The sequence below is a fragment of the Artemia franciscana genome, chromosome 18 (assembly GCF_032884065.1).
Source record: "Artemia franciscana chromosome 18, ASM3288406v1, whole genome shotgun sequence".
Classification (NCBI taxonomy): domain Eukaryota; kingdom Metazoa; phylum Arthropoda; class Branchiopoda; order Anostraca; family Artemiidae; genus Artemia; species Artemia franciscana.
In genome coordinates, this window is record NC_088880.1 from 5,965,666 (window position 1) to 5,983,392 (window position 17,727).

General features: G+C 37.9%; 1 long non-coding RNA gene across 1 annotated transcript in view; it reads left to right on the top strand.

The window, feature by feature from the left end:
- The window catches only part of LOC136038537 (uncharacterized), a 32,329-nt gene extending 15,256 nt beyond the window's left edge, over positions 1-17,073 (top strand). Inside the window, exon 3 of the long non-coding RNA XR_010620245.1 lies at positions 16,934-17,073. This is a non-coding gene — a long non-coding RNA (uncharacterized LOC136038537). The remainder of the gene's footprint in view (positions 1-16,933) is intronic.
- The last annotated feature ends 654 nt before the right edge of the window (positions 17,074-17,727 follow it).

Sequence of the window (17,727 nt, forward strand, 5' to 3'; positions counted from 1 at the left end):
TATTTTGTTCTGTATAAATACGTTTTTTTTATATAAAAAATAGTTGCACCCCTCACGCTGCACGTGAGGGGTGCTCCATCGCAATGAAAAAAAAGGACCCAGATTTATAGTAAAGTCCACCTCTTGTGACGATCATTCGCCTTTAATATTCTCTTAGGCTGTGAAAACGTTTTCCTATTCAAGAAAAATGCCACTGTTTACTATTTCTTCTTTTTTTTTTTTTCAAGTAGAAAAACATCCGGCCGACCGTTTTTTTTTATCCTATTTTACATTTGTGTAACTTTTTTCTCTATTAATCATAAGACAACTGTGTTTAGTAGACGTTTTTATAGGACGATGGAAAGCTATTAAGCTTACCATTATGGTAAGGAGGAATTCGAAATATTTATTGTAAGAATAATAAAGCAAAAAAGACATGGTAAGGGGGGGGGTGTTGTAAGACATCCAAGAATATTATAGTTTATATTTATAATACCTGCTTCAATGAAACATCTCATTCTGATTTACCATTATCAAACAGTTCGTGGTAACGAACTGTAGTAAGGAGCGACCCGGCTCAATAGTAACCAAAACTAAAGAAATAGTGCCTGTGAAAATTTGCCTTATTTTAGAAAATAGGGGGAAACAATCCCTAAAAGTCATAAAATCTTAACGAAAATCACATAATCAGATTCAGCGTATCAGAGAACCCTACCGTAAAAGTTTCAAGCTCCAATCTACAAAAATGTGGAATTTACTGAAATTACTTCGTATATGAAAGAGGCTGCTTCCTCATCAAAGCTCCGCTCTTTACGCTAAAGTTTTTTACTGTTTTAAAAAGTAGAGTTAAGAGAAAGAGTCAAATTCTAGCGTAAATAGCGGGGCGTTGATGAAGAAGCAGCCCCTTTCATATACGAAGTAATTTCTGTTCGTTATAAGTTTTAGTGCCTCTCCTTACTTTACGTTAAAAAACCTTGTTTTTTTTTTTATTTAATTATAATGCGAAACACCGTTTTTTTTTCCTGGCTGTATTTTACAGAATGAGTGGTAGTTTACCATTTTATCGAAACTCATTGTCGTGGAAAAAGGGATTCCCTGTGGCTTGTTTTGTAGGCAGGTTGTATTTAGTCAATCATCATGGAGAAGGGGTAGGGTTGTGGCTTTAGAATTATACCTAAATTTTCTGAGGTATTGTCAGAAACTCTCGAATAGGCTCCTCCAGGTGACTTTGGGTAGCTTCCCAGAATGTAAATGCAGTAAACTCCTTAAGACACTGACACGTCAGCTAAATCTCATTCAAATCAACCAAAAATTGACTCAATTCTCACTTGAATCAACCCTATATAATAGAACCCCCTATTTGACTGAAACCCCAGGCAACTCAGCCGTTAAATCAATTCATAAAGAATTCTCCTCTTTAAGAGTAAGTAGTACAAATTCACAGGGAGGGGCGGGGGCTTTTGTGCCGCTGCATCGCCCTCGCCCCGAAAAAAGGAAGACAAAAATATACTTCTCGAGTTTTGTTTCGGATTGTTCAAGAACCCATAAAAATGTTGATTCGAAATAGGTTGAGTTGCATAGGGGTGACTTAAACCATAATCCTGCTGTGAGTAATAGATGCATGATATTATTATTTACCTTATTTTGAACCCTATAATTTCCTTTTGAAGTTCTGAAATTCTCTCACTGGTGGAAATATTGGCTAGCCGAGTCACAGCTTGTTTTGCTCATCCATTTAAAAAAAATTCCCTTCATCGCTTGTACATGAGGATGAAAGAGGGACTAGTCATTTAGTTTATTTAGATTGACGGTTCAAGCAATATTTTCCCATTAATCAATGATTTCAATTATTAATCAATTATAATAATTATTGTAATTAATTTTAATAATGTTAATTAATGATAATTAATAATTAATCAATTCAATAATTAATCAATTATTAATCAAATATTAACCAATCCTATTAATCAATGGTTCAAATGGCGCGTTTTTTCCAACAAAGGCAATGAAAAATACATTTATGTTGGGTTTCATAACATTCATCTAGTTGACTTGCATGAGATTGAGTTTAATGGAGCCAAGTTGAATTAACTGCAAAACTACAGGAGCTTCATGATAAGTTGGCGGCACAAGCATATCGACGACTTACCCCATACCAGAGACTCATCCGTTTGTTCTGTTGACCTTTTCCTTGTTGATTTTGTTGTACTTATTGTGTTGTACCTTTGTTCTCATCCGTTTGTTCTATTGATTTTGTTGTACTTATGTGTTGTTTCCTTTTCTTGTATTGTTTCTTTTATGATGTTTATTTTATTTTCTCTCTTTTTACTCCACTATCCTCACTTTGTTTTGTGCAGTTGGTTATAAATAAATTATTATTATTATAGCGGTTTGGTTAAATAGGGTTGATTTAAATATCGTATGCGTTGAGTGAGGGCTGAGCGGCACCAGAGCTGAGCTCAATTGAAAATACCTATAATTGTCAAATTCTGGTACATTTAACATGCTCTAACACATGCGGGTATTCTGTATCAGTTTAAAGGCATCTCTAAAATGGGGCCATGTGCTGTTTCTCAGGCTGTACCCATTTTGTCCGGCAATTGCTGACGTGCTTTAAGATATGAAAAAAAAACTTGTGCGTCCTTAATTGCTCAAAAATCTAACAAATCATCCTAATAGTTCCCCTCTTCTTTATTATGTATACACAATCTCTTGTTTTGCCCCTCTTTATATTTATACGAACAAAAAAACAAATAAACACGCATCCGTGATCTGTCTTCTGGCCAAAAATGCGAAATTCCACATTTTTGTAGATAGGAGCTTGAAGTTTCTACATTAAGGTTTTCTGATACGCTGAATCTGATGGTGTGATTTTTGTTAAGATTGTATGACTTTTAGGGGGTGTTTCCCCCTATTTTCTAAGATGAGGCAAATTTTTTCAGGCTCGTAACCTTTGATGGGTAAGACTAATTTTTATGGAACTTATATATTTAAAATCAGCATTAAAATTCAATTCTTTTGATGTAACTATTGGTACCAAAATTTTATTTTTTAGAGTTTCGGTTACTATTGAGCCGGGTCGCTCATTACTACAGTTCGTTACCACGAACTGTTTGATTAACCATTTTAATTTTTAGTTTAATTTGACTCTTTTTTTTTACATTCTTGACGCGTTAGCACTTGTAAATGTGTTTATTTTTCCGATGGTTTATATTATAAAACGACAGTTTTACTTAATATTCAGTAAATAATTTTTCCCCAGACAGCCCCAAAAATCAATATTGCGTTGCATGAAAGTTTCTATATAGCCATTTTATTCAGAATGGTTGAAAATGACAGTAAAACTTCCATAGAGGCAATACGATATGTGCAGCTCCTGTAGATTTAATGTTGGATTTATTAAGATTTCCTTTTTACTATTTTCTGGACTTTTTTGTCACTCATCTAATTCCTACTCTATTGTCACGTGGTCACGATTTCTATTTTTGCACTTTCTATCAAATTTGATCCATTTTATGCTGCAAGTCTGCTATATGACACTCTCTATGGTTTTCTATGTTCTGTTTGGATGCTTTTTACAGAGTCGATGAAAATCATATTTGTTAAATTGAATAAAAGGCTTAATATTGTCATTAGTGTTAAAACAGATATAATAAACTGATTGGATATTAATTTTTTTTTTTTCTCCATCTGCTGCACATGTTGCGTTTTCTTTAACACAAAATAAGCACCCTTGTAAACCAATAATTGTAATAATTTTTTTTATTAACTTTATTAATAAAACTAAATAATTAATTAATTAATCAATTATTAATTTTATTAATTGTAAAATTTAATAATTGCAATAATAAAATAATATTATTATTGTGAACCAATAATAATAATAAAATTTTAATAAAGTCCCCCTCCACTGGCAAGTTCGGACACATTGAAAAAAACGTTGTCCTAGTCTGTGGAAACGGTTGTCTACCGTAGAATAATGCCATTGTTTACTGTTTCTTATTTTTCCAGGTACCGTAGAAAATATATCCACCTGACCCTATATTCTATTTTTACATTTGTGTAAACTTTCTTTTCATATACATAAATTTTAAGATACCATTGTTACAGATGTTTTACATATTAGACTCTTCTCAAATGATCTATAGTAAAGGTTTTCAGGTCTGGGGTTATCAAGGCCTTACCCCCCCCCCCCCAAAAAAAAAAAGAAGATAACAACTACGCCTCCTGAGATTTTTTTCGAATTGGCAGGAAGTTCGTTAACGTATTGATTTGAACAGTTCTAAACTGCAAGAGGCTGATTTAAATTGTAACCCTTGTGTAACTAAACAAATGGAAGTATTGTAAACACTTAAAAGTCTATAATTTATTATAGAGTTATTTACTCTATAATCCTATATATAATTATGTTATATATTATAAGTTATATTATATATAATAAATCAAACCATATATATTATATGTATGTAACTATAACTTTATTTAATTATAATATTAACTCTATAACCTTATTTTAAACTCTATAATTCTCTTTTTAAGTTCAGAATTGCTTAAACGTATGGCTTATGAACCAGCCGAGTCACAGTTTGTCGCGTTCATCCATTTCAAAGGAACGCCATTCATCCCTTGAATATGAGGGTAAATTTAAGGGAACTAGCCAGTTAGCTCTTTGGCATAGGTGGTACAATTAATGCTTTCTCATTAATTTATAATTTCTTCATTTGATTGTTTCTTTAATTGGTTTGCTCAAATCACAATTTTATTTCAACAATTCCAACTTGATTGTATACGATCTTATAAATCCACAAATTGGCGCTTCTATTAAGGTTTGGTATCTTCTAGGGTTTTGGGTTTATTTCTACCTCATATTTTCTAAATACCTTTTTCGACACTTCTACTGAACCCCCCCCCCCCCTAAATTTTGAAAAATACCTTTTTTGGGGTCTTCATAAAAAAGAATAAATGTCCTTGCCCCTTCCCCCCACATATCCATGAACTTATTTTTGTTGAGTATGAGATTTAATTAAATGGGATTGATCTAAATGCGGTATGTGTTGAATGGGGACTGAGTTGCCTCTGGTTCGAGTTCCATTGGAAATTTCTAAAATCGTCGAATTCTGGTGCATGTGACACGCTTTGGCTGAAGTGACTGTGCTGCAATAGTTCAAATGGTCCCCTGTGCAGTTTCTCAGCCTGCACCTATCTTGTCCTCTATTCAGATTCATTTAGATTCAGATTCATTTATTCAAAAATTCATATTCATCAAAATCTTCAACTTGCCCAAATGGAGAGACAAGCTCGACTACTGGGCAAGACATATAAACAAAATTTAACAATCCTCATTGATACAGAACAAACAAAAAATGAACCACTATTTCATCAATAAATAAAAAAAAGAGTATCTTTAATGAGAGTATTTAAGGTGGAGTAATTGGAGTGAGGCCAAAATAAAATTAAGAATTAAAAATTTTTACCAACCGTTCTTGCAAGCAGATTCCATTATATGACTTTTTAATCGTCTCTTGAAAGATCCTTTTGGTAACTCAACAAATTTATTTAATGAATATTTGTTGGCTATTGATGGGATCATATACCGGAGGTTGAAACGGGATCTTTCATTTTTCACCAGAGGAAGTTTGTATGGGTGAACACATCTAGTTGTCAGTGAATTTTGATGTTTGGACAGTAAATTCTGGTCAAAAAAGAAATTATGTACATGTTGAATCTTAAAAAACCAACTAGATAATAGGAGATGAGATTTCTGTGTGAGAGTCATTATGTCTAGAAACAGGTAAGAGGTACGTGTTTCAGAGTGGATATCTGTACTCCTCGGGTGTTGTAAAAACTTATCTAGAATTCGAATAGCTTTGTTTTGCAGGGTTTGTAGTGGTTTAATATGTGATTTAAAAGTCAGCAAAAATATAGCTGAGCAATATTGGATTTGTGCATCAATTAGGCAAAAATATAGGATTCTTAGAACCTTATATGAGAATAAAAATTTTAGTCGGTGGAGCAAACCTATATATCTTGATAATTTTAATCTCAACAACGAAATATGTGTTTTAAAATTCATGGTAGGGTCAAAAACGATACCTAAATATTTTGCTGTGTATACTCTTTTGATTTCATGAATAGTATCAATGGTAATTTCATTCAGAGAAATATTTTTCAACTTTTGATTTGATCTTCCATAAATAATAAATTCTGTTTTAACAAAATTAGGGACAAGTTTGTTAATTTGGAACCAATTTGTGACGGATTTTGCAACTTCAATCAGTTTTTCTTTCAGTGCATCTAATGTTGGTGCTTTTAAACTTGCTGCAGTATCATCCGCAAACATAATTGTTAATGCATTTTCAGTAGTAGAATTTGGGAGATCATTTATATATATTAAAAATAATAGAGGTCCTAAAATTGAACCTTGCGGTACACCGATATTATTACTCGATGTCTCAGACGAATATTCACCATCAATATCTACCACAAACCTTCGATTGTGCAAATATGATTTGATTAATTTTAAAGGTACTCCTCTTATTCCTGTATTTTCAAGTTTTTTAAATAGAATTTCGTGATTTAAAGTGTCGAAAGCTTTCTTAATATCAAAAAACAATGTAGCTGCTAAACAATCATCATCTAAAGCATCATTAATGAAAATATGTGTTGCGGCGACAGCATCTTCTGTCGATCTTTCTTTTAAAAAACCAAACTGGAACTACGAAAAAAAATTTATCTTTTCCAGAAATGATGTAAGTCTATATTTCATTATTTTTTCAAAAACTTTAGCCAGTGGGGAAAGGAGTGCAATGGGACGGTAATTGTTGGGATCTTGAGCCTCCCCTTTTTTAAATATAGGGATTATTTTAGCCTTTTTCAGAAGATCAGGGAAAACACCATTTTTTATGCTCTTATTTATAACATCTGCAAGAGGTTCATATATTACTCCTGATATTTTCTTTAAGAGATTTGTCGATATATCATCTACTGAAGCCGAATTTCCTCTCTTTAAATCACTAATAGCTTTTTGGTATTCATCAAATGATACTGGTAGCATATACAATGATTTATCTTCGTTTTGGGGCATAAATCGTGTATAATCTGATGGCTTATCCAAAAGATCTCTAACCAATTCTTCACCAATTTTACTGAAATGCTTAGCAAATACTTCTGCGATATCCTTTTTTTCAGTTGATTCATTAGCGTCATTTCCATTATTAAGAAAAGTCGGTATTGATCTTCGTTTATTTTTATTTAATTTATCACGCAATATTTCCCACATTTTCTGTTGGGACGCAGCTGAAGATATTTCCTTCTCATAATAATTTCTTTCACTTTCTCTCAAAGTTCTAGTCAGAGTGTTTTTGTACAATTTGAATTTCTGGATGTTTTCATCAGACGGATAGTTGCATTTAATTTTGTATAGTCTATTTTTTTCATTAATACATTTTAACAGTCTCGGGGATATCCATGGTTTTTGTGGCATTGACTTGGGTGTTTTCCTTTTAACTTTCGGACATATATCATTATAAACATCATTAAATGATTTATAAAACATTTCCAATGCCTTGTTTGCATCCTCAGTACTGACTACTTCCTTCCAATCTATATCTCCTAGCTTAATAATTAAACGCGCAATTGATTCATCATTTATTATACGACCTGTTTTTTCAATCCGTTTATTTTTTTTAGATCTGGCCAAATTAAATTCAGAAATTATCACACCGTGATCTGAGATATCGTTTAATATTACAAAAGTTGAAAAACAAATACTATTAGAAAAAATATTATCAATTAATGTTGCTCCAATATCATCTATTCGAGTTGGAATCAGACATGATGGGAGCAGTCCTTGACAAAGCATTAGTTCTAAAAATTCTCTTATCTTCGAATCATTTTGCTTTGCTTGAATTTTCATTAGGTCTAGGTTAAAATCACCAAAAATAAATATTTGCTTATTCATCTGTGATATTTTATTTAATAAAATTTCAAGTTGCATCAAAAATTGATCTATACTTCCGGAAGGTGGGCGATATAAAGATATCATGATTGTTGATTTTTTATTAACTTCACATTCCAGAATACACGTTTCAAAAATCATTTCTACATTCCAAATCATTAGGTCTCGTCTTATTTTCGATTTTAACTCTTTTCTTATGATAAATCCTAATCCACCATGCTGATGGTGTTTTCTACTCTCGTGAACAAAATCATAATCAAAAAACTTTACATCATTAATATTTCTATAATTTAAGAAAGTTTCGTGTACCGCTAAAGCTTCAATTTTATTTTTATTAATTATATCATTTATGAACTCAATGCTATTAAGTAAACCTCTGCAGTTAAAGCTAGAAAAACGTACATTACTGCATGTGGGGATAGAATCATCCATAAATGAATATTTGTTTTTCGGGCTATCTTCCAAAATTACTGCTTCATCATCCTTCACATCTTTCAAGCATTCCAGTATATCAAAAGGATTTTCCTCTAACAGTTTAGTTCTGCTTGCAAGATCAGGTAAATTATGTAAACTCAATATCATAAATCAACAAAAAAGCCTCACTCCAGTTAATCAATAATTTAACAAAAGACCACTCAAAAAAGAAAACTAAGCTAATCACATATAACAACCGCATACGTCGGAGAAATCCATTGCGTTTCGGTGGAGGTATGTTCATTATTTTTCATTCAACAGAGAACACGCATATTTTGGCAACAATGTGCGCACACCAACACATATTTGCGGATTTATATAATGACTGTTATGAACAAATCCTAACAAATCACTAATAATGCGAAAAAAATTAAAAAAATTACACAATTTATTCGACTGGTGGGACGTTATACCACTTCTTTTTTTGTTTCACTCCGTCTTGGTCTATGTAGCATAATGTGGGTGGTACCGTGGATGGGATCCATGCAATAAAACCTTTCTCCTTCATTTCTTTCTTTTTTTGATTCAGCGTAGCGCGAATCTCCCTGCAAGTTTTACTAACATCATCACTGAAGAAAACCCCATTGTAATTAAATTTTGTCGCTTTATCAAGGTCTTTTTTCCAGGGCTGGTCACGTAATTGTTTATTCGCTTGAAGTACCGAGAATTTGTCATCCGAGTTCATGAGTCGTATTTTCACAAATTTGTTATGTACTTCTTTAACTTCAAAATTAATTTTTAGTTGTAAGAAATTTACCAGCAAGTGTTCCATTTTCGTCGAGGCCTCCGGCAGTGAAGCAGCCTTTAAATTCCAAGCAATAATGTTATCTTTCTTTTCCAAATTCTCTAATATGAGGACCTTATCAGTGAGAGGGCCTAATCCATGGGTTTCTTTCATTCTTATATCTTTTAATTCTGCCTGAATCTTTGTAATTGTATCCGAGTGGGTAGCAGTTTTAATTTCAATATCATTCACTTTGGAGGTTAGACCACTAATGTCTGAACGGATTTCGGATAATTCAGATCTCAAACCTTGTATCTCCTCCCGCGTTGCTTTAACTGTTTCTAAAATCTGATGGACCGAACTGGTCAGTGCATCAATCGAATCACGTATTGTCCCTTCGGCTGTTGAATCTTGCACAGATAATCGTGTGGATTCCATATCATTACGTCTCTTTTTCCTGGTCATAATAACTATTCACAGGTGTTCACAAAATTGGCATAAAATAAGTCAAAATGCGCGCTCTCCGATACTGAGATGTTAACTCGAGGAGAGCATTGAATGAACTGAGGAGAGCATTGAATGAACTATTCGCTGCAGTACTTCAAGATATAAAAAATTACGTCCCTTCGTCGGCAGAAAAATAAACCACCCAGTGGTAACCCTCGTCCCTGTGGTGGTTCCCTGTGCAGTTTCTCAGCATGCACCTATCTTGTCTCCATTCGCTGCAGTACTTCAAGATATAAAAAATTACGTCCCTTCGTCGACAGAAAAATAAACCACCCAGTGGTAACCCTAGTCCCTGTGGTGGTTCCCTGTGCAGTTTCTCAGCCTGCACCTATCTTGTCCTCTATTCGCTGCAGTACTTCAAGATATAAAAAATTACGTCCCTTCGTCGACAGAAAAATAAACCACCCAGTGGTAACCCTCGTCCCTGTGGTGGTTCCCTGTGCAGTTTCTCAGCCTGCACCTATCTTGTCTCCATTCGCTGCAGTACTTCAAGATATAAAAATTACGTCCCTTCGTCGACAGAAAAATAAACCGCCCAGTGGTAACCCTAGTCCCTGTGGTGGTTCCCTGTGCAGTTTCTCAGCCTGCACCTATCTTGTCCTCTATTCGCTGCAGTACTTCAAGATATAAAAAATTACGTCCCTTCGTCGACAGAAAAATAAACCACCCAGTGGTAACCCTCGTTCCTGTGGTGGTTCCTTGTGCAGTTTCTCAGCCTGCACCTATCTTGTCTCCATTCGCTGCAGTACTTCAAGATATAAAAAATTACGTCCCTTCGTCGACAGAAAAATAAACCACCCAGTGGTAACCCTAGTCCCTGTGGTGGTTCCCTGTGCAGTTTCTCAGCCTGCACCTATCTTGTCCTCTATTCGCTGCAGTACTTCAAAATATAAAAAATAACGTCCCTTCGTCGACAGAAAAATAAACCACCCAGTGGTAACCCTCGTCCCTGTAGTGGTTCCCTTTGCAGTTTCCCAGGCTGCACCTATCTTGTCCTCTATTCGCTGCAGTACTTCAAGATATAAAAAATTACCTCCCTTCGTCCACAGAAAAATAAACCACCCAGTGGTAACCCTCGTCCCTGTGGTGGTTCCCTGTGCAGTTTCTCAGGCTATACCTATCTTGTCCTCTATTCGCTGCAGTACTTCAAGATATAAAAAATTACGTCCCTTCGTCCACTGAAAAATAAACCACCCAGTGGTAACCCTCGTCCCTGTGGTGGTTCCCTGTGCAGTTTCTCAGCCTGCACCTATCTTGTCCCCTATTCGCTGCAGTACTTCAAGATATAAAAAATTACGTCCCTTCGTCGACAGAAAAATAAACCACCCAGTGGTAACCCTAGTCCCTGTGGTGGTTCCCTGTGCAGTTTCTCAGCCTGCACCTATCTTGTCCTCTATTCGCTGCAGTACTTCAAGATATAAAAAATTACGTCCCTTCGTCGACAGAAAAATAAACCACCCAGTGGTAACCCTCGTCCCTGTGGTGGTTCCCTGTGCAGTTTCTCAGCCTGCACCTATCTTGTCTCCATTCGCTGCAGTACTTCAAGATATAAAAAATTACGTCCCTTCGTCGACAGAAAAATAAACCACCCAGTGGTAACCCTAGTCCCTGTGGTGGTTCCCTGTGCAGTTTCTCAGCCTGCACCTATCTTGTCCTCTATTCGCTGCAGTACTTCAAGATATAAAAAATTACGTCCCTTCGTCGACAGAAAAATAAACCACCCAGTGGTAACCCTCGTCCCTGTGGTGGTTCCCTGTGCAGTTTCTCAGCCTGCACCTATCTTGTCTCCATTCGCTGCAGTACTTCAAGATATAAAAAATTACGTCCCTTCGTCGACAGAAAAATAAACCACCCAGTGGTAACCCTAGTCCCTGTGGTGGTTCCCTGTGCAGTTTCTCAGCCTGCACCTATCTTGTCCTCTATTCGCTGCAGTACTTCAAAATATAAACAATTACGTCCCTTCGTCGACAGAAAAATAAACCACCCAGTGGTAACCCTCGTCCCTGTAGTGGTTCCCTGTGCAGTTTCCCAGGCTGCACCTATCGAGTCCTCTATTCGCTGCAGTACTTCAAGATATAAAAAATTACCTCCCTTCGTCCACAGAAAAATAAACCACCCAGTGGTAACCCTCGTCCCTGTGATGGTTCCCTGTGCAGTTTCTCAGGCTATACCTATCTTGTCCTCTATTCGCTGCAGTACTTCAAGATATAAAAAATTACGTCCCTTCGTCGACAGGAAAATAAACCACCCAGTGGTAACCCTCGTCCCTGTGGTGGTTCCCTGTGCAGTTTCTCAGCCTGCACCTATCTTGTCTCCATTCGCTGAAGTACTTCAAGATATAAAAAATTACGTCCCTTCGTCGACAGAAAAATAAACCACCCAGTGGTAACCCTCGTCCCTGTAGTGGTTCCCTTTGCAGTTTCCCAGGCTGCACCTATCTTGTCCTCTATTCGCTGCAGTACTTCAAGATATAAAAAATTACCTCCCTTCGTCGACAGAAAAATAAACCACCCAGTGGTAACCCTCGTCCCTGTGGTGGTTCCCTCTGCAGTTTCTCAGCATGCACCTATCTTGTCTCCATTCGCTGCAGTACTTCAAGATATAAAAAATTACGTCCCTTCGTCGGCAGAAAAATAAACCACCCAGTGGTAACCCTATTCCCTGTGGTGGTTCCCTTTGCAGTTTCTCCGGCTGCACCTATCTTGTCCTCTATTCGCTGCAGTACTTCAAGATATAAAAAATTACGTCCCTTCGTCGACTGAAAAATAAACCACCCAGTGGTAACCCTCGTCCCTGTGGTGGTTCCCTGTGCAGTTTCTCAGCCTGCACCTATCTTGTCCCCTATTCGCTGCAGTACTTCAAGATATAAAAAATTACGTCCCTTCGTCGACAGAAAAATAAACCACCCAGTGGTAACCCTAGTCCCTGTGGTGGTTCCCTGTGCAGTTTCTCAGCCTGCACCTATCTTGTCCTCTATTCGCTGCAGTACTTCAAGATATAAAAAATTACGTCCCTTCGTCGACAGAAAAATAAACCACCCAGTGGTAACCCTCGTCCCTGTGGTGGTTCCCTGTGCAGTTTCTCAGCCTGCACCTATCTTGTCTCCATTCGCTGCAGTACTTCAAGATATAAAAAATTACGTCCCTTCGTCGACAGAAAAATAAACCACCCAGTGGTAACCCTAGTCCCTGTGTTGGTTCCCTGTGCAGTTTCTCAGCCTGCACCTATCTTGTCCTCTATTCGCTGCAGTACTTCAAGATATAAAAAATTACGTCCCTTCGTCGACAGAAAAATAAACCACCCAGTGGTAACCCTCGTCCCTGTGGTGGTTCCCTGTGCAGTTTCTCAGCCTGCACCTATCTTGTCTGCATTCGCTGCAGTACTTCAAGATATAAAAAATTACGTCCCTTCGTCGACAGAAAAATAAACCACCCAGTGGTAACCCTAGTCCCTGTGGTGGTTCCCTGTGCAGTTTCTCAGCCTGCACCTATCTTGTCCTCTATTCGCTGCAGTACTTCAAAATATAAAAAATTACGTCCCTTCGTCGACAGAAAAATAAACCACCCAGTGGTAACCCTCGTCCCTGTAGTGGTTCCCTGTGCAGTTTCCCAGGCTGCACCTATCTTGTCCTCTATTCGCTGCAGTACTTCAAGATATAAAAAATTACCTCCCTTCGTCCACAGAAAAATAAACCACCCAGTGGTAACCCTCGTCCCTGTGGTGGTTCCCTGTGCAGTTTCTCAGGCTATACCTATCTTGTCCTCTATTCGCTGCAGTACTTCAAGATATAAAAAATTACGTCCCTTCGTCGACAGGAAAATAAACCACCCAGTGGTAACCCTCGTCCCTGTGGTGGTTCCCTGTGCAGTTTCTCAGCCTGAACCTATCTTGTCTCCATTCGCTGAAGTACTTCAAGATATAAAAAATTACGTCCCTTCGTCGACAGAAAAATAAACCACCCAGTGGTAACCCTCGTCCCTGTAGTGGTTCCCTTTGCAGTTTCCCAGGCTGCACCTATCTTGTCCTCTATTCGCTGCAGTACTTCAAGATATAAAAAATTACCTCCCTTCGTCGACAGAAAAATAAACCACCCAGTGGTAACCCTCGTCCCTGTGGTGGTTCCCTCTGCAGTTTCTCAGCATGCACCTATCTTGTCTCCATTCGCTGCAGTACTTCAAGATATAAAAAATTACGTCCCTTCGTCGGCAGAAAAATAAACCACCCAGTGGTAACCCTATTCCCTGTGGTGGTTCCCTTTGCAGTTTCTCCGGCTGCACCTATCTTGTCCTCTATTCGCTGCAGTACTTCAAGATATAAAAAATTACGTCCCTTCGTCGACAGAAAAATAAACCACCCAGTGGTAACCCTCGTCCCTGTGGTGGTTCCCTGTGAAGTTTCTCAGCCTGCACCTATCTTGTCCTCTATTCGCTGCAGTACTTCAAAATATAAAAAATTACGTCCCTTCGTCGACAGAAAAATAAACCACCCAGTGGTAACCCTCGTCCCTGTGGTGGTTCCCTGTGCAGTTTCTCCGGCTGCCCCTATCTTGTCCTCTATTCGCTGCAGTACTTCAAGATATACAAAATTACGTCCCTTCGTCAACAGAAAAATAAACCACCCAGTGGTAACCCTCGTCCCTGTGGTGGTTCCCTGTGCAGTTTCTTAGGCTGCACCTATCTTGTCCTCTATTCGCTGCAGTACTTCAAGATATAAAAAATTACGTCCCTTCGTCGACAGAAAAATAAACCACCTAGTGGTAACCCTCGTCCCTGTGGTGGCTCCCTGTGCAGTTTCCCAGGCTGCACTTATCTTGTCCTCTATTCGCTGCAGTACTTCAAGATATAAAAAATTACGTCCCTTCGTCGACAGAAAAATAAACCACCCAGTGGTAACCCACGTCCCTGTGGTGGTTCCCTGTGCAGTTTCTCAGGCTGCACCTATCTTGTCCTCTATTCGCTGCAGTACTTCAAGATATAAAAAATTACGTCCCTTCATCGACAGAAAAATAAACCACCCAATGGTAACCCTTGTTCCTGTGGTGGTTCCCTGTGCAGTTTCTCAGACTGCACCTATCGTGTTCTCTATTCGCTGCAGTACTTCAAGATATAAAAAATTACGTCCCTTCGTCGACAGAAAAATAAACCACCCAGTGGTAACCCTCGTCCCTGTGGTGGTTCCTTGTGCAGTTTCTCAGGCTGCACCTATCTTGTCCTCTATTCGCTGCAGTACTTCAAGATATAAAAAATTACCTCCCTTCGTCCACAGAAAAATAAACCACCCAGTGGTAACCCTCGTCCCTGTGGTGGTTCCCTGTGCAGTTTCTCAGGCTATACCTATCTTGTCCTCTATTCGCTGCAGTACTTCAAGATATAAAAAATTACGTCCCTTCGTCGACAGAAAAATAAACCACCCAGTGGTAACCCTCGTCCCTGTGGTGGTTCCCTGTGCAGTTTCTCAGCCTGCACCTATCTTGTCTCCATTCGCTGCAGTACTTCAAGATATAAAAAATTTCGTCCCTTCGTCGGCAGAAAAATAAACCACCCAGTGGTAACCATCGTCCCTGTGGTGGTTCCCTGTGCAGTTTCTCAGCCTGCACCTATCTTGTCTCCATTCGCTGCAGTACTTCAAGATATAAAAAATTACGTCCCTTCGTCGGCAGAAAAATAAACCACCCAGTGGTAACCCTAGTCCCTGTGGTGGTTCCCTGTGCAGTTTCTCCGGCTGCACCTATCTTGTCCTCTATTCGCTGTTGTACTTCAAGATATAAAAAATTACGTCCCTTCGTCGACAGAAAAATAAACCACCCAGTGGTAACCCTCGTCCCTGTGGTGGTTCCCTGTGCAGTTTCCCAGGCTGCACCTATCTTGTCCTCTATTCGCTGCAGTACTTCAAGATATAAAAAATTACGTCCCTTCGTCGACAGAAAAATAAACCACCCAGTGGTAACCCTCGTCCCTGTGGTGGTTCCCTGTGCAGTTTCTCAGGCTGCACCTATCTTGTCCTCTATTCGCTGCAGTACTTCAAGATATAAAAAATTACGTCCCTTCGTCGACAGAAAAATAAACCACCCAGTGGTAACCCTCGTCCCTGTGGTGGTTCCCTGTGCAGTTTCTCCGGCTGCACCTATCTTGTCCTCTATTCGCTGCAGTACTTCAAGATATAAAAAATTACGTCCCTTCGTCGACAGAAAAATAAACCACCCAGTGGAAACCCTCGTCCCTGTGGTGGTTCCCTGTGCAGTTTCTCAGGCTGCACCTATCTTGTCCCCTATTCGCTGCAGTACTTCAAGATATAAAAAATTACGTCCCTTCGTCAACAGAAAAATAAACCACCCAGTGGTAACCCTCGTCCCTGTGGTGGTTCCCTGTGCAGTTTCTTAGGCTGCACCTATCTTGTCCTCTATTCGCTGCAGTACTTCAAGATATAAAAAATTACGTCCCTTCTTCGACAGAAAAATAAACCACCCAGTGGTAACCCTCGTCCCTGTGGTGGTTCCCTGTGCAGTTTCCCAGGCTGCACTTATCTTGTCCTCTATTCGCTGCAGTACTTCAAGATATAAAAAATTACGTCCCTTCGTCGGCAGAAAAATAAACCACCCAGTGGTAACCCTCGTCTCTGTGGTGGTTCCCCGTGCAGTTTCTCAGGCTGCACCTATCTGGTCCTCTGTTCGCTGCATTACTTCAAGATATAAAAAATTACGTCCCTTCGTCGGCAGAAAAATAAACCACCCAGTGGTAACCCTCGTCCTTCTTATTTACACCTTTTCCCTTATTTACCCCTGTTTTTGTTTTCATTAGCCTTTTTTTTAATTTCCTTACAAGTTCTACTGTGTGTTTTTATTAATCTTTTTACCTAATATTCAATTAATGATTGTCCATTATTCAATGTTATATGTAAATGCATTCTTTAGCAAACTTAATATAAATTTTTGTTTCAAACCATCTAGTGTCTAATGTGTCATATTGTTTTCCCTCCTTGTCCATTTCATAGCCTGTTTTTTTTTTTATGCTTCGAAGTACGAATTCAGTCCATATGGGCTTGTGATATTCAGTTTTTTGAAATAATTCCTATCGTATATTTATCTAAATTCGTGGGATTTTTACTGTAGATCAAATTAATTAGTTAAAACGATTTTTAATTAATGTATTTTAATTTGTTAGTTTATTTTTGGTGTTGATGAGAGAGTTGAATGACAATTTTCCCCATTAGGTACTCTTGAGACTAACTTTTTGTTTTTGGCTCTTCATATACTTTTCCTCATTTGAGATTTATTAATTGATTCATTTTTCCAGGGAAAGTGTCAAGCAATTAATTTTTGGAAGAGAAAAAAATGCAGAGCCAGAACAACATGCGAAGAATCCAAAAGGGAAGATTGATAACTAAATTAGTGAACTAAGTCATTTCTAGAAAAATTAAAAAGCTTTAACACGAACACAGTTATTTCTCTTCGAAGGAAATTGAGAATATTGAAAGTGCGAACTCGCTTTCAAAGAACCGGAAATAAAAGAAAGCTTAAATAAATTAAACGTTCCATACTATGATAGACTATGTCTGTAAACCTTGCGTGGCACCAGATGACGGGCACCTGACTAAAGCTATCCTGTTAAATGAGTCTTTTTCTCTGATTATATAGTAGGTTCAATTAAGGTTACGACGAATGTTTAAGAATATAGCGATTTCTTTATCGTTATGATAAGAGTAATTAAAGATTGTTTGTTTTTCTGCTTTTAATGTTTTATAAGAGTTAAAAATTATGTTCTGTGTTAAACTGTTTGGGAAGATACAGCCCAGCAACCGGGTGAGGGCCTTGTAACTCTCTGGAGTTAAAACATATCACACAACTAGGTTTAAAGACAGAAAAGAGCATCAAAAGAGAATAACAAGTGTGCAGTGGACACACTAGGTTAGTAGTGGCCTAAGACCAGAGTGTTACCCCTGGTTCCCACTGCTGTGATTTCGCGCAAAATCCTGCGACATGCGACAAATGACACAAATCGTGCGACAAACGGCGCAAAACTATCCGTTTTGCTGCAATGTCGGATGTGTTGAATAATTTCAACTCATACGACAAATCGCATGCGTTGTT